General features: G+C 49.1%; 1 long non-coding RNA gene across 1 annotated transcript; it reads left to right on the top strand.

Moving 5' to 3' along the window:
• Nucleotides 1-13,013: 13,013 nt before the first annotated feature.
• On the top strand, nucleotides 13,014-16,036 carry LOC311589100. Its single transcript, XR_014776425.1, has 3 exons — nucleotides 13,014-13,095; nucleotides 13,532-13,877; nucleotides 15,145-16,036. It is a non-coding gene; the product is annotated as an uncharacterized lncRNA (long non-coding RNA).
• Nucleotides 16,037-20,089: the final 4,053 nt, after the last annotated feature.

The raw sequence follows: 20,089 nt of genomic DNA, 5'->3' as shown, positions 1-20,089 counted from the left end.
AAAGGTGCAAGTAACCCAGAAGGATCAACGGGGTTTTGACACGCTGTAGAATATTGTTCAGCCTTAAAAAGAAGAAGAAAAAAACATGAATGCACACTAGATATGAACAGGGAACATATGACGGTGAAAAAAAGCCAGCTACAACAGTAACAAATACGGTGTGGCTGTATGTTGCCAAAATTAAGCCAGCTAAATACTATTGTCCCAGCATGTGAGACCGAGGCAAGTTTGGTGGGAGTGTGAGGCTGCCTTGAGGCATAGTTGGAGACTGTTTTAAAAAACAAAACAAACGCAGAGACTGAGGTATGGAAGTACACGCCTGTCATCCCAGCACTTGGGAAGTGGAAGTGGAAGGATTGGGCGTTGGAGGCTAACCCGGGCTGCCCGAGACCCTGTCTCAAAAAAGAAAAGTATTACGTTCACAGGGACAGAGTGAAATGGTGATTTCCATCACTCATGGAGTGGAGAATGGCGAGTTAGTGATGGGCGTGGAATTTCAGTTCAGGAATAAGAATTTTAGAAATTCAGCAGCCATCTTGCAGTAAGTCGCCAAAATGACAAACAGGAAGGGAAAGGGGAGGGGCCCTCGCTATGTGTTCCCCAGGCACTTTAGGAAGCGTGGCCACAAACATGTGAATCTACAAAGAGGGTGCTATTGTAGACCTCGAGGGAATGGGCGCAGTTCAAAAAGGGATGCCCCGTAAGTGTTACCACGGCAAAACCGGTAGAGTCCACAACGTCACCCAGCATCGCGTGGGCGTCACTGTGAACAAGCAAGTTAAGGGCAAGATTCTCACCAAGAGAATCGACATGGACACCGAGCACATCGAGCGCTCTGAGAGAGGGGACATCTTCCTGAAGGGTGTGAACTACCAGAAGAAGGAGGAAGCCAGGGAGAAGGGCACCCCCGGGGTCAGCTGATGCGCCAGTCCGCGCCACCCAGAGGAGCTCACTTTGTGAGGGTGACAGAAAGGAACCTGAGCTGCTGGAGCCCGGTCCATACGAACTCATGGCCTAATGTACACAAAGAAGCAGAGGACCTGAACTGTAAAGTGTTTTTCTTAAATAAATAAATAAATAAATAAATATGTAAAGTGTTTTTCTTAAATAAATAAATAAAAATAAAAAGTAGAAACAGTGAGTGGTACTTGCATAGCAGTGTGGATGTGATTAAAGCCACAGGAATTGTTTGTACTTAAAATGAAGAAGATGATCGTTAATAAAATTATGTTTATTATCATAAACATCTTACGCAATACTATGATAATACCAAAAAGACTAAGGAGGCAATGGCTCCTTGTGCCTGTCAGATTACATATATTCTAGGTGACAACTAACACACTAACTATATGGTTTAATATTTGGTTGTAAAGGTTTCCTTCTTGTTTGGTTTTTAACAAAGACTCTGGGGTATTTTGAGTAAATATGTGCATATGCACACAAAAGCCAAAATGGCTAGATGGCAGTTCTCAGCTGGGTCACATTTCCATGTTCTAGCAGCACTTCTAGCCCAGGAGACACATAGTGAACCTGACTCTATGGCTGGTACTCTGAACCTGGGTGTTGCGCTTCACCCCATTAGGCACTAGAGTGAAAATGTGTTTGTGTGTAGCGTCCCCTGGTGGTAAGAACAGTAATTACTTCACTGAGCAATTCTGGGCTTTGTGTATACAATGAAAATTCAACCCATAAGCCTTGACTGTGTCTGTCCTTTCTCAGTGTGACAGCTCAGAGCAATACAGCAATCTTGTTGGAACAGGATTTAACGAGTCTTTAAGCACTAAAGTTTATGATATAGAGAAATCTCCTGCTTGAGCTTTTAAAAAGGAGTGTAGTTCTGTTCACCAGCTGTTTACACTAACGGACAGGAGACAGTATCTTGTTCCTTGTGGACTGTAAATGTCTTTAATAGCAAATTTGTAACCAGCCCAATTATTTATTGAACATCTGATCATACGCGGCTTTGGGCTGGTGTTGGGGGAGGCGAAAAGGTTCCACTTTCTGTCCTCAAAGCATCCATTGTGCTGAGTTTGTGCTCAGAAGGACTAACACTGTTTATTACAAAGTGAATTCGCAGGCACATGTACATCTTCATGAGACAACAGTAGTCAAAGCAGGCCTGGGGCCACAAGCCTGTACTCTCAGCACATGGAAAACTGAGGAGGAAGGATTACTGTGAGTTTGAAACTAACCCAGGCTATACAGAGAGACCCTGGCTCCAGCCTGCAGGACATTACTCACTTAGGATGACAACTATGGCAGGAGCAAGTTAAATCACATGTTGTGGGTCCGGGGAAGCTCTCAGGAGATGCTGTGCTTTATCTGGACGGTCTTGGACTCAGTCTCCGCTACTGTGAAAACAAAACACAGACGTCACTATGATTGCGTCGATACTGTTGTGCTTCTTACTTGCCAGAATTCCAGGTGTAAGCCACCAGGCCTGGCCCAAATATGGTGTTACTGAGAAGCCTGTGAGAGGTGGCTGGGATTATGGCGTCAGGGCAGACCCATGGAGGATACCGGGGGTGGGGGGTGGGGGCTCTTGTTTGTTTGTGTTGCTTTGCTTTGCTTGGATTTTGACACAGGATCTCACTATGTCGATCAGGCTGGCCCCAAACTCGAGGTGATCACCCTGCCTCTGGTCCAAGTTCACGTTCCTTCTCTGGTGGCTTCCTCAATGCTCTTGCCTCTTATCCTATGATGCCTTGTGTCACCTCAGATTGTGCCAGCAGCACCATTGCCAGATGTGGCCTCTGTACAGCAAAACCGTGACACAAAGTAGACATCTGTTCTTGTTATTGGCCCTACATGTGGGGCTGCATAATCAGCATTAGGGACTGGTGTCCCTGCAAGATTGTGGAGATCAGTGAGGGAGTTGCCAGGAACCAAACTAGCATCCTCTAGAAGAAGAGCAAGTGCTCACCACCACCAAGCTGTCTCTCCAGCCCCAGGAGGGGCTTATCTTGCCCACAGTTGCTTTTTTTTTCTTTTTCTTTTTCTTTCTTCCTTCCTTTCTTTCTTTCTTTTTTTTTAAAGTAGGAGCTAATGATTTCTTACTGTCTTCATAATAAAGTTGTTTTAGAAATGGATAACTTCCTCTCTCCTTCCAGTTCACATGTTTCAGTATGCCCATATTCCCTTAGATCTCCAGTCAGGCTCAGCACACACAAACCTCGGCATAATCTTCTTGGTAGTGTTAGCCTTTTTAAGTAAAATAGGTTAGTCTGCCTACCATACTCATTCGGTTCCCTGTCATAAACCCGATTTCCCTGGGCAGACAGAGTCTTTGTCCTTTGTGGGTTTGTGTCGCTTTGTAGGGCTGGTGCTAGCACATGGAGAGTCTGGCAGGCTTTAGGAAGAGCAGCCATCACGCCTGCAAGAGGGCTACCAGCACAGAAAGACGTGGAGCCAGCAATGAAGTAGAGCTCAGTGCTGCACACTTCAGTCCACCATGCAGGGGAGTTCACAGCCCCAAGAACCTGGGGGAAGCTGGTCCTGTTTTATCTGCAGTTAGCATGCATGCTAACGCATAGCTCCCTCTTTACTCAGTTCCGGAGTCTCTGTTTAGGGAATGGAGCCACCCATTGTGGGCAGGACTCCCAACTCCAATTAGCATAATAAAGATAATCCTTCACCGATAGATCCTTTCTCCAAATGATTCCAGGTTTTGTGAAACAATTATCACTAATCTGGGCTTCATGTGACCTTGTCTCTCATCCTCCCCTACCAATATTAGGAAACCAAAACAGAGAAAAGATTAGTGGTCAGTTCTGGGCTGTGGCACAGTTTGGGGGAAGCCAGAACCATCCTCACTATGTAGATTGCTCTGAGAGAGAGAGAAAGAGAGAGAGAGAGAGAGAGAGAGAGAGAGAGAGAGAGAGAGAGACAGAGACAGAGACAGAGACAGAGACAGAGACAGAGACAGAGAGACAGAGAGAGAGCTCAGAGTTGCCATGCATCCTATGAAGTCTTGCTGGGCCAGGTACCTGGCAGAGGCGTTTATATACACGGGCTCATTCAGACCCCACCTTCCAAAAGCCACAGAACTCTTGGCTTTCCAGTGTCAGAAAGTTGACAGCTCCTTCTGGAGGCCACACAGCTAATACATGTCACCGTCAGGGCTGCCCCAAGCCTTCCTCTTTACCAGCTTGAGAAGAGAACTTTCTGAGAAAGGCCTCTCCAGGAAATTCCATCTTCATATGAACCTCACACAGCAGAACGTCACAAGCCTAGAGGGCGTGGCTCAGGGTCCAGGCTGTGTGGGATTGCTTGCTGCCCCCATGCAGTGAATCTGAGTGTCAGAGCCATGCACAGAATCCCACAGGTAATTGCAGCATAATACAGTAAATATTAAATATTCATCTTTGTGAGCACATCTACGCATGGAAAAGGTGTGTCACATGCCACCCTCATAGTATGGCCTGTTATTGGCTGACATGCCATCAAGAGTTGCAGTGGCCCTGGTGTCTCCTCATAGCAATAGAAACCCTAACTAAGACAGAAGTTAGGACCAGCGATCAGGATGTCACTGTGACAGGCCTAACTGTTGGGTTTGGGGTAGATGCCAAGAAAACTCACTTCAGAACAGAGGATTTAAAACAAAACCTTTATTTTCTGAGCTCAGGAAGGCAGCCATTTCGGGATTTGAACCTTGTCTCTGAGGGGAAGCGGTATTGCGTATTTAAAGGTGAAAACCGCAATTGGCTCATGGGGATGTGGGGCGGTGGATGGTGAGACGAGGGTGGTCAGCTCTGATTCAAATTGTTTTTCTAACAAGTTCTAGCTAACCTTGAAAGTGTGTCTGGCAGTTGGGGCAGCTGAGAGGTTGGAGAATTTTTGCTGATAAGAAGGCCGTAGGGTATGTTGAGTATAAATCAAACCAAACCAAACCAAACAAAAACAACAATACCCAAAAAGAAGGAGGTGGGGGTATCTTTTTTATTCCTTTTTAAAAAGTGTGTCATGTGCAGATGGAAGTGTGTGGGGGTGTGTGCTGGGACACCTAGGGGCTCCAGGAGTAATGTTCCACAGGCAGCATCTAGTTTTTGAGACCATGTCTCCACTAGTCTGGAACTTTCCAAGTGAGCTGTGCTGGTCAACCATGAGGAGGCACAGAGATTCTCTTGCTTGTGTCTCCTGGGATAGTGGCTAAAATGGTGGGCTGCCATGCCTGGCTCTTGTTTGTTTGTTTGTTTTTCTCATGAGCTCTGAGGATGGAGCTCAGGTATGAAGCCTTTTACCTACAGGGTCTCAGTGTGTTGCACTGGCTTGCCTGGAGCTCGCTTTGTAGACCAGGCTGGGATTAAACTCATAGAGACCTGCTGCCTCTGCTTCCTTCCCGAGGGCCGGGATGAAAGGCGTAAACCACCATGCCTGGCTAAATGGCCGTGATTTTTATGTCTCATCAAATTTCAAAAACAGGCTAGATGATATGTCTTATTGAGGGAGCAGGAGTATGAATTATGTTCTGGTCTTTATCCTGAATAATTTTAGGGGCTAAGGAGAAAAAAAATGAAGAAGAGGGTGAGGACTAAAACAAGCACAGAAGACAGAGTAAATGAAAGAAAAAGAGGCAAGCATGTACTCGGAGGGCAAGAACATAGAGGATTCTTAAGAAAACGGAGGAAGGGATGCTGCTTGTCTGAGAAGACAGTTGAGTGAGCTTGCTGATTGTGAGATGTGGCTGAAAGGCAGAGCACACACCTCTGCTGTCTTCCTGTCTTCTAGGACACAGTAGGACTGGAGTTCAGATCATATCTACAAGGCGCAGACCGAGGCCCCTGGTCAGATCATCCTTTGAGGCTACAAGGTTAAGTAAAGCCAGATAGAACGATGGAACAGGGAAGGGAAGAATTTGGACTGCCCAGTGCAAACATACCATTTTAAGGCTTGGGGCTGCAGGGGCAGGCGGGAGAGAGCATTCTTGCCCGAGGAAAAAGCCATGTTAATCTGTGACGCAGAGGGTGAAGTGGACATGAGGGATGTGTACCCATCATACATAGGGACTGTGCCACTTGTATCCCCTGGCAACAGGGTGCTTGCCTTGTTCTTAGGGTCTGATCGCCTGGGGAGTCTACTAAACGCTTCTGAGAGTGAGAGTCACAGTCTGTAACACTGTACGGAGTTTGCCAGTTCTCTGTGGCAGTGAGAAGGAGGTATGACCAGGAGAGGGGGACAGCTTCAGATGAGCCCTGAGCGGCATCTAGCTGGGGACAGAAATTTCCTAGCCTGGCTTTATAGAGAATGGGGGTGTCATGGGGTGATGGGTGTAGTATTTACACCACCGACTGCTTGCTACTGGATTGGGGTATCTTGGGGATGGGACCATGCCAACTTGTGATATCTTGGTCAGAAGCATATATTCACCCACCAGGAGGTCACAGCCTACATGAGCCCACATGGAGGGCCGGATGGTCAGGAGTCCATGTGGAGGGCCGGATGGTCGGGAGTCCGTGTGGAGGGCCGGATGGTGGGGGTCCGTGTGGAGGGCCGGATGGTGGGGGTCCGTGTGGAGGGCCGGATGGTGGGAGTCCGTGTGGAGTGCCGGATGGTGGGGGTCCGTGTGGAGGGCCGGATGGTGGGGGTCCGTGTGGAGGGCCGGATGGTGGGGGTCCGTGTGGAGGGCCGGATGGTGGGGGTCCGTGTGGAGGCCGGATGGTGGGGGTCCGTGTGGAGGGCCGGATGGTGGGAGTCCGTGTGGAGGGCCGGAGGGTGGGGGTCCGTGTGGAGGGCCGGATGGTCGGGATGAACTGAGACAATGCATTAAAGAAGGGCCGGTGGATATGAGAAGCAACAGACTTATTAAGGAGGTGACAATGGGCCTCTCTAAGGCAGGAGACCCGCTGTTCCGTGCCTGGTGCCTGATATCTGATTCCTGAGACCCAGTTGCCCCCCCCCCGCCCCCCCCCCGCCGTGTGTGTGTGTGTGTGTGTGTGTGTGTGTGTGTTTGTGTGACCCTATGTCTCTGACCAGGCCAGATCTGATTTACATAGAAGCATTCTTTTTTCATAAATGAGGCCAAGTCTTCTCTTTCCTGCTGTCAAGAGACCCTCTTCTCGTCCTTTCCTCATTTGGCATGCAACTGTCTTAGTTTGATCCACACGCAACGGAAAGAGACTATGTACCACACTGGGCATAGCTTGAGCATAGAAGGCCTCAAAGCCAGCGCCCACAGTGGCACACCTCCTCCAACAAGGCCATCTGCTAATAGAGCCACTCTCTGTGGGCCAAGAACTCAAACGCGTGAGTCTAGGGGGACTCTTCCTATTCAGATCACAGCAGTGAGTGTGACAGCTGCTAAGGACTCTGTTGATGCTCATGTTTCATGGAGGCTTTCCTCTATGGCTTGGGATGAAGAATGACAGTCAACTATTGTTGTAGTTACTTTTCTATTGCTATGATAAAACACCATGACAGCCGGGCACCCCTTTAATCCCAACACTTGGGAGACAGAGGCAGACGGATCGTTGTGAGTTCAAGTCCAGCCTGGTCTACAAAGCAAGTCTAGATGGTCAAGGCTACACAGAGAAACCCTGTCTCAAACAAAAACAAAACAAAACAAAAAACTCAAAGAAACAAAGAAACATACAAAAAAACCCCACCATGACAAAGGTAACTATAAAAAAGTTTAATTTGGCTTATCATTTCAGAGGGTTAGTCTATGATGGTGAAACAAAGGAACATCTGAGAGCTTGCACCTTGATCTACAGTCATGGTGCAGAGAGAAAGAGAGAGAGACAGAGATACACCCACACCCACCCACCCACCCATACCCACACCCACAGAGAGAGAGAGAGAGAGAGAGAGAGAGAGAGAGAGAGAGAGAGAGAGAGAGAGACAAACAGACAGACAGAAACAGAGACAGAGATACACCCACACCCACACACCTTACACATACACACAGAGACAGAGAGAGAGAGAGAGACAGGGAGAGAGACAGAGAGAGAGATACACACAGAGACAGAGAGAGAGATACACACAGAGAGATAGAGAGAGATACAGACAGAGACACACACAGAGACAGAGAGAGCGGCCACCTCAAAGCCTGTCCCCAATGACACACTTTCTAAGACAAGGCCACACCACCTAATCCTTCCCAAACATTTTCACCATCCAGGGACCAAGTATTCAAACATATGAGCCTACAGGGGCCATTGTCATGTAAACAACCACAGTTACAGAGGTGGACAAAGCTGCAGACTCCAGTGCTAATATCCACTGTTATTCCTAGGGCCATGGGAAGAGGAATAAGAACAGAATTCTTGTGTGTGTGTGGCCTGTTAAAGGGACAGGAAAGCATCACTGTTTAGGAGTGTTTGTGGATAAGGATGCAAGGATGCAAGTTCTAGTTCAGTTAGTAGGGATGTGGAGGGAGCTGAGGTGCTACAGAAGAAATGCTCTGTTTGAATAGGTAGACAGGAAGGTGGAGGGAAAAGATCCTGCCAGGGGTAGACAGGGGGGAGGGTGGGTGTGGGTAACGTTTGACGCATTCAGGATGAAGTATGTGTGTGTTTGTGTGTGTGTGTGTGTGTGTGTGTGTGTGTCTGTGTGTGTGTAATAGAAAGGTGTTAGAGACAGAGAGGTGTTTTATTCCTTACAGGCTTGAGTGGGCCCTCCATCTGTTGGAAGTCACAGGAAAAGGTCTGACATCCCCTGTGGTACAAAGTCCCGTGGCACCTGCGTCATTGGGTACAGCTTGAGAAACGCAACGACCGAGGGGACCTCCCATTTGTGGTGGGTGAAACTGAGTAGCCCACCCATTTGGAGGTGACCTGAGAGTAACAGTGGGGTTAGAATGAGCAGAGGCTAAGTGCTCCCCTGGGAACTTTATAGGAAGGCAGTGTGGCACAGCAGAGACGCGTGTGGACTAGCAAGAAGCAGAGGTGCGGGGTCAGGGTCCAGTGTTGGTGACCCTCGGCCGTAGGTCTGGAAACCTTAGAGCTGTTTTGGAAATCTGTTCGTACGGTTCAGTGCAGTGGTGTTTGTCTGGTCATTGAAAACAGGTCCGTCTTGCTTTTGGACCCGGAGTGAGGCATGTGAATTTGTCCAAGACTGAAGAGAGCATGGGACAGCCCTATCTGCTGATGCCGAAAGGGAGAGACATGGCCGGGAGTCACTCGCCAGAGTCCTGACAGAGTTATTGAGTAAGAGATGCGCTCAAGGAAGAGCGCGTGCTAGGTGGTTGGAGGTGAGAGCCTCATTAATTGAAGTGAAGAGAAAGTCGACAACTGGGGACTGTGGGTGTTATCAATCGGAACAGGCTAGAGTCGGAGGGATTTACGCTCAACTAGTCAGTTTCAGTCCTCAAGGATGGGAAAAGCAGGGAAGGAGGGAGGCATGAAGGGAGAGAGAGAGGGGAAGGGATGAGGAAGAGGAGGAGGAAGGTAGGAAGGGGGAGACAGGGCATCAGAGGGGATGTCTAAAGGAAGCCCTTCATGGGTACAGGGAGCTGAATGGCAACTCACCCACAGTATCTCGTTCACCAGTTCACCTGTGTCCTCCTGTAGGGACTGACTGCAGAACAGCCATTCTTGGTGTCTTGTTACATGTGTGCTGTACATACATGTGTATATTTCCATGTGTGTGGGACCACATGTGTTTGTTACATGTGTGCTGTGCGTACATGTGTATATTTCCATGTGTGTGGGACTGCATGTGTTTGTTATATGTGTGCTGTGCGTATGTGTGTGTATTTCCATGTGTGTGGGACCGCATGTGTTTGTTACATGTGTGCTGTGTGTACGTGTGTATATTTCCATGTGTGTGGGACCGCATGTGTTTGTTACATGTGTGCTGTGCGTATGTGTGTGTATTTCCATGTGTGTGGGACCACATGTGTTTGGCCTGAAGTTGATGTGTCTTCCTTGATTGGTCTCTACTTTAAAATAATTATTCTTAATATATAGCTTCTCAATTAAACCAAGATCTCACAGATTCTGCTAGATGCAGTAGTCAGCTTGCTTTGGGCTTTCCCCAGTGCTGGGAGCACAGGCTCCAAAAACAACTGCTCTTTTTCTTTTTCTTTTTCTTTCTTTCCTTTTTTTTTTTTTTAAATGTAGGTGTGGGGTTCTGAGCTGTGATTCTAATGCTAGTGTGGCAAATTTTTATCCACTGAGGCATCTCTTCCTGACCCCTCTTGAATAATATCTAATGAACAAATAGAACACTTTTTGGTGATATTTAGCAGGATGCAAATTCCAGACACAGAAACCATGAATTGCAGGCAGACAGTCTTTCTTGTGGGTCTGGAAATGATGCAGTCTGCTGTACTGGGACAAGGCCAAGCATTGCACTTCACGTGCGCTGCATGAAGAAGCCGTTGTACATGAGGTAAAAGATTCACAGGAAGATAGCTTCAAAGATGACCTGGAAGAAAATGCCGGTGATGTAGGTCCACCACAGGGACCATTCAATACAGACCATCCGGGTTTTGTTTGTTTGTTTTTAATATTTGTGTGTGTGTGTGCACGTATGTGTGTGTGTGTATGTGCATGCACAGCCATGTTCATGTTTATGTGTCATGTGTGTGCAAGCATCCACAGAGGCTGGAAGAGGGCGCTGGTTCTCTTGGAGTTGGGGGTACAAGAGGTGCGACCTGCCTAGTGTGGGTGCTGGAAATGACCTCTGGTCCTCTGGAAGGACAGGAAGTGCTCTTAACCTCTCAGCTATCCTTAAGCCCTTGGACCATCTGGCATTTGATATCTTAAATGTTTAAAAATAATTTGTGTGTGTGTGTGTGTGTGTGTGTGTGTGTGTGTGTGTGTGTGTGTGTGTGTTTTCCTTCAAAAAATTCCCATTCTTTCTGTGTCTCCGGAGGCCATGTTCATGGCCACCAGAGTGTCTGCTGGTGTGGACAGTAAGATTTTCAGGGCTCAGAGCTGGTTGTGAGAGATGGAAAAGTGGCAGCTCTACCACACGTTGTTGCCACCAGGCTGGAGAGCGCTGCAAACAAAACCGGCCTTCTTATCTCCCCACATCTCCTTTGCAGTGGCTTGCTCCGTCTTCCCTCATCTTCGTCACAGTCACCACAAGGATCATATTCAAACAATGGTCAGGATGGGAGTGAGCTTTTCCCAATGCTGTGAGGACCAGTGGACACCCTGAGGACACTCTGTAGTGGGCCCCAACCCATCCTGTTCTCAGGGCAGTTGGCACTGACTGAAGACAAATGAAAATAACACAATAATCACTGGTCTGGTGGGAACTCGGGCACGGCTCTGAATCTGGTTGAACAGGTGCTCTCGGCTCTCCTTCTGAGCAAGGACTGGCACACAGGCTCCTCTCGAAGGATGACAACACAACTCATTTTGCCGTAGGATTGAGGTTATGAGTCTCAACCACCTCAAACATGTTTCGGTGTGCTATCTATTAGAGAGGATTGTTCACCGGAATGACTCACCCAGTCTTTAGCACATAATGAAAATGTGGCTACAGGGTTGTACCAAGCCAAGCTCTTGTTAGCTTAAAGACAAAAATGAGTCCAGGCGCAGCTCAGTGGACCCACCTGCACCGTCCCTCAGGAGGCTCCGTTGGTGTCTCCAACTTTGGACAATACCAGGGGAAAGACTATAGCTGGGCCAGTCTCTCCTTGGGATACAGAAGCCAACTTCTGATGATGAAATGTCTGCACATCTACCTGACCCAGCACTGTCTCCCCGAGGTCTCCATGCATAGGCTGGTTCTTTAAAATATTTTGAATAGTGGCCAGAGAGATGGCTCCAGTGGTTAAGAATGCTGATGGTCTTTCAGAGGACCTGAGTTCAGTTCCCAGCACCCATGTCAGACGGCTCACAACCACCTGTAACCCCAGCCCTTGGGAATCATGCCTCTGCCCCCAGAAACATGAACTTATGTGTACACCCCACACAATTAAAAAATAAAATGCATACTTGTGAATATTTTTGATTAATTTTTACAAGTTTTGGATGAAGCTATGCCCAGATTTTTTTATGTTCTCAGGAAAAATCCTTAATTATTCACATAAGCAATGAAGTCCAGTGTATGAAAGACACGTACCAACGGCTGCACATCAGAGAAGAGCAATCCAAATAGAAACCGGCAAATATTTGAGCAGGCATTGTAGAGAAGAGGACATAGGGACATGGCTGAATAGTAGAGTGCTTGCCTTGCATGCGTATACAAGGCTCTGGCACAACAAATGAAACAAAGTCTAATACTTTAGAAGGTATCCAGGGGCTGGAGAGATGGCTCAGCCCAAGGTGCCGTACTCATCCAGAGAACAGGAGTTGGGCTCCCAACACTTGTATCAAGTGACTCACAACCACCTGTGATTCCAACCCCAGGGGATCCAATGCCCTTTTCTGACATCCTCAGGCACCTGCACACACACACACACACACACACACACACACACACACACACACACACACACTGTTTCCATAGGGCTCTATATTAAGATTAAAAAAAATCCCAACTGGCTAAGACAGTCCAAAGAGGATGTGACGGCCCCTAGACCCCACATCTGGCATCCTGGAACCTCCTCCTTCCTCCCTGGTTTCTTCTGCCAGTTATTAAATGGCACTGCGAATCTTTTTTAGTGACTTTTGTGCAAGACTTGTGAAGTCCATGAGCAAAGCTGCAGAGCCAAACACTGTAACAGGCATTAGTAAACAGTGACTTCTTACTTTGAGTGTTTGTCCTCTGTGCTGACAATTGCATCATGTTAAAAAAAAAAAAGAAAGCAGATACTTTTAAGTGAAATGGAACTTCTTCTGGTTCAGCACATTCTGAGCTGCAGCACAAATGTTAAAATGCAAACTAAAGATACCAAGTTACCACGGGGAAGAATTCTCTCCCTCTGCTTCCACAGGACCGTTTTTTGTGAACTACTTCACACTACAGGGGCGGCCAGCTTATTGCCTTCACTTCATGTTTATCACAACAGCCACCAAACTGCTGAGCCAGGGGACTGTGTGCCAAGTTAGCTGATGTTTACTCTGAACACTGACATTAAGATGAACTCCTCACTCCACCAAAGGGATGCACTGATTACACGGACTACAAATCTCCATAGTTTTGAATTCTAGGGGAGAGCCGAGTAAAACTCACACCCAGGCTGTTTGTAAACAACCGCTGGTAAGTGGTGCATTTTGGAGGCATATGTAAGGATAAAAGAAAAGCTGGAGTGCGGGAAAAAGTCCCTTTTACAAACACTCAGGGATCCAAGCCTGCTGACTGGGATGGGGGTGGGTAGGTGGGGGTGGAAGATTGGGAGGTTGAGAGGTTGGGGGGATGGGAGGTTGGAGGGTTGGGGGGATGGGGGATTGAGAGGTTGGGGGATATGGGGTTGGGGGGCTGGGGGGATATGGGGTTGGGGGGTTGGGGGGATGGGAGGTTGGAGGGTTGGGGGGATAGGGGTTTGGAGGGCTGAGGGTTGGAGGGCTGAGGGGTTGGGGGTTAAGGAGATGGGGGGTTGGGGGTGGGGAGTGGAGGGGTGAGGGTGGGTGGGTGTGAATTCCAGTCACTAGCAAGCAGTGCTCAGTCACTGTTATTTACTGTCTCCTAATGACAGGACTGCCTCAGAATGCAGATGAGATTTTCTACTGAACCTGTGCGTTCTCAACACGTGGGCACCAACAAATACGTACAAGCCAATACATTGTGTCATGGCTGAAGCATTTAAAAAATTCATAAAAAGAAAGTAGGTGAGCCCACCTCTCAATTCTAACTATCATATGAGAAACCTGACGCCACTGCCTGGGCATGGGCAGGCAGCTAAACTGATCTGACCTCAGCATCTGCATGGCTGGGGCCCCGCCCCGCTTTCTCCTGCCGAAGCACTTCTCGATCAAGCCCAGCCTCGAGCTTTCGTCAAGGAAAGCAAGCGCTTGTCGCGATTTCAGGAGCCTGGAAGGAAGGTCAGTCATTCTCCAAGCTTCCGTGCGGAGGCTCTGCTTCCCAGTCCTGGGGTGCCCCAGGGTCTGGGAGTCTCAGAGCTCCGGTCGGTCTGGCTGCTAGGTCCCCAGAGCGGCCAGAGTGCGCCCAGATCTTCTTTTCCCCAGCTTTGTTGCTCTGGCACCAGACACTCCTCCCAGAGCAAGGCTCTGCCCGCTGGGACAAGGAGGCTTCTTTCACTCGGGCAGTGCCCTTCACTCTATGGTTCCGCCCTAGGTTACCGTCCCTGCTTACCGCGCTCATTCCTCACTGCTGCCCACCCTGCTATGCCACTCTTTTCCTGGAGTGTGCCACATTTCTGCACGTCCCTTGGAGGTCCCTTCTTGGGCACGCAGCCCCCTGAATTCCTCACCTGTATTGTGCCACTGTGCCCCTCACCCGCATCCAGCACCTGCACTCAAAGGTGTGCAGCAGCACTCCCAGCCCACTGCTTCTATTTAAAAAGATTTGTAAACATTTTTTTTTAGAAGAGGGCATTGGGTCCCCTGGGGTTGGAGTCACAGTGGTTGTGAACCACTTGATACAAGTGTTGGGAGCCCAACTCCTGTTCTCTGGATGAGCCCAGCACCTTGGGCTGAGCCATCTCTCCAGCCCCTGGATACCTTCTAAAGTATTAGACTTTGTTTCATTTGTTGTGCCAGAGCCTTGTATACGCATGCAAGGCAAGCACTCTACTATTCAGCCATGTCCCTATGTCCTCTTCTTTACAATGCCTGCTCAAATATTTGCCCGTTTTTATTCAGGTTGCTCTTCTCTGATGCGCAGCCGTTGGTACGTGTCTTTCATATCCTGGACTTCATTGCTTGTGTGAGACTTTGTCTATTCTGGCTCCGTTTCTCCACTCTATGTTGTCCTTTGTTGAAGTTCTGGGTAATAAAGTATTGAAGTCTTCAAATGTTTAGTGCTTGTGTGTGTGTGTGTGTGTGTGTGTGTGTGTGTGTGTGTGTGTGTGTGTGTGTTTGGTTTTGGGTTTTTGAGAAAGGGTTTCTCTGTGTAACCTTGGCTGTCTTGGACTTACTTTGTAGATCAGGTTGGCCTCACAGAGACCAACCTGCCTCTGCCTCCCTGAGTGTACCACTGTGCCAGGTGATGGCTTTTGTTTAAATTTATTGTTTACTTTAATTTCTATCACATTTATTCTCTCTCTCTCTCTCTCTCTCTCTCTCTCTCTCTCTCTCTCTCTCTCTCTCCCTCTCTCTCTCTCTCTCCCCCTCTATCTCTGGAACACAGGGGGGCAGGTGGAACACAGGTGGGAACCAGCAGGAGTCTAGAGGGAGCTGCCAAACAAGAAGCTATATATGCTGCATTGAGAAAACGTTTACCAGCCAAGCAGGAAGAAGTCTTCCAAACACATTTCCTGTGGCAGGATGTGCTTGATCACACATAGGTGGAAGATATGAAGGCAGGAAGTACATCAGGGTGTGTGCCTGCCCCCATTGGATGAAGGCAGGGAGTATGCAGCCTTGTGGGTTTTGCCTTTATAAGCAGACGAATGTAATTCATGGCCATTCTCTGGGAATCTCAGGTATGGACTATCATTTTGGCTAGTGTTTTGTAGGCTCAATTTTCTTAACAATTATATTTTATTACAAACTTATTAACCGAGAGTACCTCACTTACAACCCAACTAACCTAAACAATAGGAAAAGGAGATTAAAGAATACAATAATGAAGTTGTAAGGATCTCAGTTCCGAGGAATGACTCTCCTAGTGTAATCAGCAGGATTTCCTTTGCTGGAACCTGGAGTACCAGAACCCAGAACCTCAGCAGGAGCCTGGAGCCCCAAAGCCTTCCCTCAAGCGGTTCTCTCTAGGAACATCTCAAAGTGGAGCGATGAACAGCCAAAACTATCCCAATCTCCAAAGGCCCTGCCTCCTGTTTTTTGGCTCACATTTGTATCTCCTCTCAGAATTTATTCAAGGATGTTTTTCAGCTGGTTAACAACCAATCTCCCTCCACATGGTGGTTCAACTTCTAAGGGGATAAACATCACCTGCTCTCTCACAAGTCTTTTTCTCACCCCCCATGTGTGACCTAAACAAAAAATATGTTTATCTCTCCTTCAGTGTTTAGTAAAGCTTGCTTCAAACTAGGCTAAAAAATTGTGGTAGTGTTCTTATTCTCGTCTGGTGAGATGAACAGATGTGGTCAAGGTCCAGCCAATGGGTGGTGGAAACAGCCAGGACCAGGGAGACACGTCTGTGCAGAGATAGTGAAGACAACTTTTAGAAGGAAGAGAGTTCATTTTATTATCACGATCAGCGTTATCTTTATTTCCTTTTAAGCAGGATCTTACTCTGTAGTCTGGACGGGGGTGGAGGGCACCACATACTCCAGAATGTCTGCGGCTGGTGTTGAACTTCCTGCCTTTCTTTCCCAAGGGCTGGGACTGTAGGTGTGAGCCACCATGCTCAGCACAAGTCCTGGCTTAATAAAGGCTGCCTACCAGCACAACGTGCTCAGCCTTAAACACCTATTGGGTGGCCCACTCGATGTTAGAATCTGGCCGCGTACATTTATGAAGCCACCCCTGTAAAGTGCAGGGAGGAGGGGCCTGTGACTTTGAGTCACCTGCTTGGGAGGCTTGAGACTCTCTTAAGTGGCGCTGACTCAAGCCCAGGGCACCAAGGAAGACTGCTAGCGGTGGATGAGCCTCGGACACTAACTTTGTGCCTGCAGCAACCTTTACCCCCCCTCCCCCGCCAAGCACAGCACAGGAGGTCGACGGCACCCACAACCCTGCGCTTGGCTCAGAGGCCTTGTTGCTTGAGGTGCTCAGTGCCACACTGTGCTTAGACTCTGACCCCCTTGACACTTTAGCTTCTGGTCTTGTGTTTCCATGTTTTCATCCCCAACCCCATGTTTCCTAGTTCTTTCTCCCTGGGTACTGGAGCGGATGGGTTCTCCAGGCCCTTATGGTAAACTGAAGAGTATTCTCAGATAGCAGCTGCTCATGTCCTCCACCAGCCTCTGCTCTAGGTAGTTTACACACGTGTCCTCCTAACACGATGCGCGCGCCGCGGAGAGGTCATCCGGTTTAATTTAAGGAACAAAACCCAGGGAATAGCCCGTGCATGTGCCGACGTGCAGATGCAGATTCGGTTTTGAGTTCTGGGGTCTGAAGTTGGTTGAATCTGCGGATTCTGGAACCGTGACCGCGGCCCTTGTTTCTTCCCTTCACTTCCGTTCTTGCGCTTGCTGCTGCAAACCAGCTCCTTCCGCACAGGATTCTGTCTCTCCCACCCCATCCCTGGGTGAACAGGCAGAGCATAGGACCGCCTCTGCACACCAGGTCTTGTCGATTCTCCCTCCCAGCGACTGTCAGGTGGGCGATAGATCGACGCTTCAGCATAGTGTTGAGCGGAAGTCTGAGTCTGAGCCACAGCCCCACGTTCACTAGCTCTCTGCCATTGGACAAGCGGCTTCACATCACGGACCCCGGGTTTCTTGAGTTTCTTGAATGTTGATGGAATCCACCACAAATCAAGCCTCCTGCTTAGTCTGGGGAGGGGTGGAGGCAGGGGGAGAAAGAGATTGCAATGAAAAGCAGCCCCCCCCAGCCTCCTCCTCTCATTCTCTTTTGCCTGTGGGGACCCCCATTCTGCTGTTGGTACCCTGCTGAAGAACCTGTGCTATTGGGCTCAGTCTGCCCCCCCCCCGACAGTCACACGTGATGAGCCGAGACGAGGAACACCAAGTCCCCTCCAAGAGGACACTTTTTTATTTTTTTATTTTTATATTTATTTATTTATTGGATTTTTTTCAAGACAGTTTTTTCTGGTATAGCCCTGGCCATCCTGGAACTCGCTCTGTAGAACAGACCTTGGCTTCAAACTCAGAGATCCACCTGCACAAGAGGACATATTTTATTTCCTACTCATTAAAGAGTCGTTTCATTTGATGGGTAGGGACAGCCTGGTTATAAGTAGTTAGCTACTGTTAAGATTATAGAAGGGCAACGTTTCCTCAATAGATGAAGTCATCGTGTCTCCTGGGGAAAACCAGACATCACTTTCAGGTATGATGGCTTGCCCGCTGCTTAGCATGTTTGCCTTAAGCCAAAATGGAAAACCTCAAGCTTGTAGATTTCTGTTTACAAAAGCCTTCTGTTTACAAAGGCAACTTATTTGCAGAACAAAAGAAGCAAGAGCTTTGTCAGAGTTCTCAGAGACAGGACTCACACCCTTCTTCCTCTAGGAGGTAAATCTTTACACTAGTGTCAGCAAGCACAGGCCCAGGAGCACAGACTCAGGAGATCAGGCCCAGGGGCTCAGGCCCACGTAGCTCAGGCCCAGGAGCACAGGCCCAGGGAACACAGGCCAGGAGCACAGGCCCAGGCAGCACAGGCCCAGGCAGCACAGGCCCAGGGAGCACAGGCCCAGGGAACACAGGGCCAGGAGCTCAGGCCCAGGAGCTCAGGCCCAGGAGCACAGCCCCAGAGAGCACAGCCCCAGAGAGCACAGGCCCAGGAGCTCAGGCCCAGGCAGCACAGGCCCAGGGAGCTCAGGCTCAGGGAGCACAGGGCCAGGGAGCATAGGCCCAGAGAGCACAGACTCAGGGAGCACAGGCCCAGGGAGCACAGGCCCAGGGAGCACAGGCCCAGGAGCTCAGGCCCAGGGAGCACAGGCCCAGGAGCTCAGGCTCAGGAGCACAGGCCCAGGGAGCACAGCCCCAGAGAGCACAGGCCCAGGGAGCACAGCACCAGAGAGCACAGGCCCAGGGAGCACAGGCCCAGGGAGCTCAGCCCCAGGGAGCTCAGCCCCAGAGAGCACAGGCCCAGAGAGCACAGCCCCAGAGAGCACAGGCCCAGGAAGCACAGGCCCAGGGAGCACAGGCCCAAGAGCTCAGGCCCAGGGAGCACAGGCCCAGGAGCTCAGGCCCAGGAGCACAGGCCCAGGGAGCACAGCCCCAGAGAGCACAGCCCCAGAGAGCACAGGCCCAAGGAGCACAGGCCCAGGGAGCACAGGCCCAGGGAGCTCAGCCCCAGAGAGCACAGGCCCAGAGAGCACAGCCCCAGAGAGCACAGGCCCAGGAAGCACAGGCCCAGGAGCTCAGGCCCAGGGAGCACAGACCCAAGGAGCACTGGTCCAGGGAGCACAGGCCCAGGGAGCACAGGCCCAGGGAGCACAGGCCCAGGGAGCACAGGGCCAGGGAGCACAGCCCCAGGGAGCACAGGCCCAGGGAGCACAGGACCAGGGAGCACAGGACCAGGGAGCACAGGACCAGGGAGCACTTGATGTTATCCAGCATAGCTATTGTTCTAGTGTGTTCTAAGTGCCACTTCAGGGAGCATAGTATATTCACTATGTATATTCACTGGCTTATCATTCATTACTATGGATTAACACCATCAGTCCCTAGCAATTCATCAAATACCTGGTGAGAATAAATGCCAAGGCTGAGGCCCTGGCCCCTGCTGTCTTGGTATTTACAGATGATGGGAACATGCCACAAACATGTAAGCATAAACATGCAAACATGTACCAAGTTTTGTTGAAGCCAAGGTATCATAAGACATAAGACATAAGACACACTGTAAGGGGCAGGCCTGGGCATTTCGGGGACCCCCGAGCCTCAGATGCATGGAAGAATGACAAAGCCCCTTACCCCCACCACCAGGGCAAGGCTCAGAGGGAAATGTCCAAGCCTTTGTGTGGTCTGTGTGTGGATTTGCTAGTATGTACAGAAAATGTCCACGTAACGCCCTTCCCCAGCTTTGTGGGGTTTTTCTGCCCAGCGTCTGGGTGCTGAGGTTTTATTGGTACCATAGAATGACTGAGATTTTAAAACAACATTTTGGTACTCTAATGAGTGGCACAACCCCACAAACAGGGAGATCACTCCAGCTGGGGACAAACCGAGAAGCCGTCAGATGTGGTAAGTCACGTGGGAAAACCTCAAGGAGAGAGTGAGGCACGGGAGGAAGTAGCCGGGCCTTATAGAAGGCTTTAGGACCCTGTGGCTGTGCTACTCTGGATGCCTTGAAAAAAGAAGTAGAAAATGAACAGCTAAACAACTTAAATGATATTGTCCCAATACCAATGATGGTTATTATCATTTTATTATTTTATACTTTATTCTTAATACCCATAATGGCTTTCTGTATCTGCTCTAAGGGAAAAAAAAAACTTTAGAGATACAGGAAAAAGAAAAAAAATTATGAAAAGTTCATTG

This window comes from Acomys minous (genome assembly GCF_964271855.1).
Source record: "Acomys minous genome assembly, chromosome: 18".
Classification (NCBI taxonomy): Eukaryota; Metazoa; Chordata; class Mammalia; order Rodentia; family Muridae; genus Acomys; species Acomys minous.
This window is presented reverse-complemented; position numbering and strand designations above follow the sequence as displayed.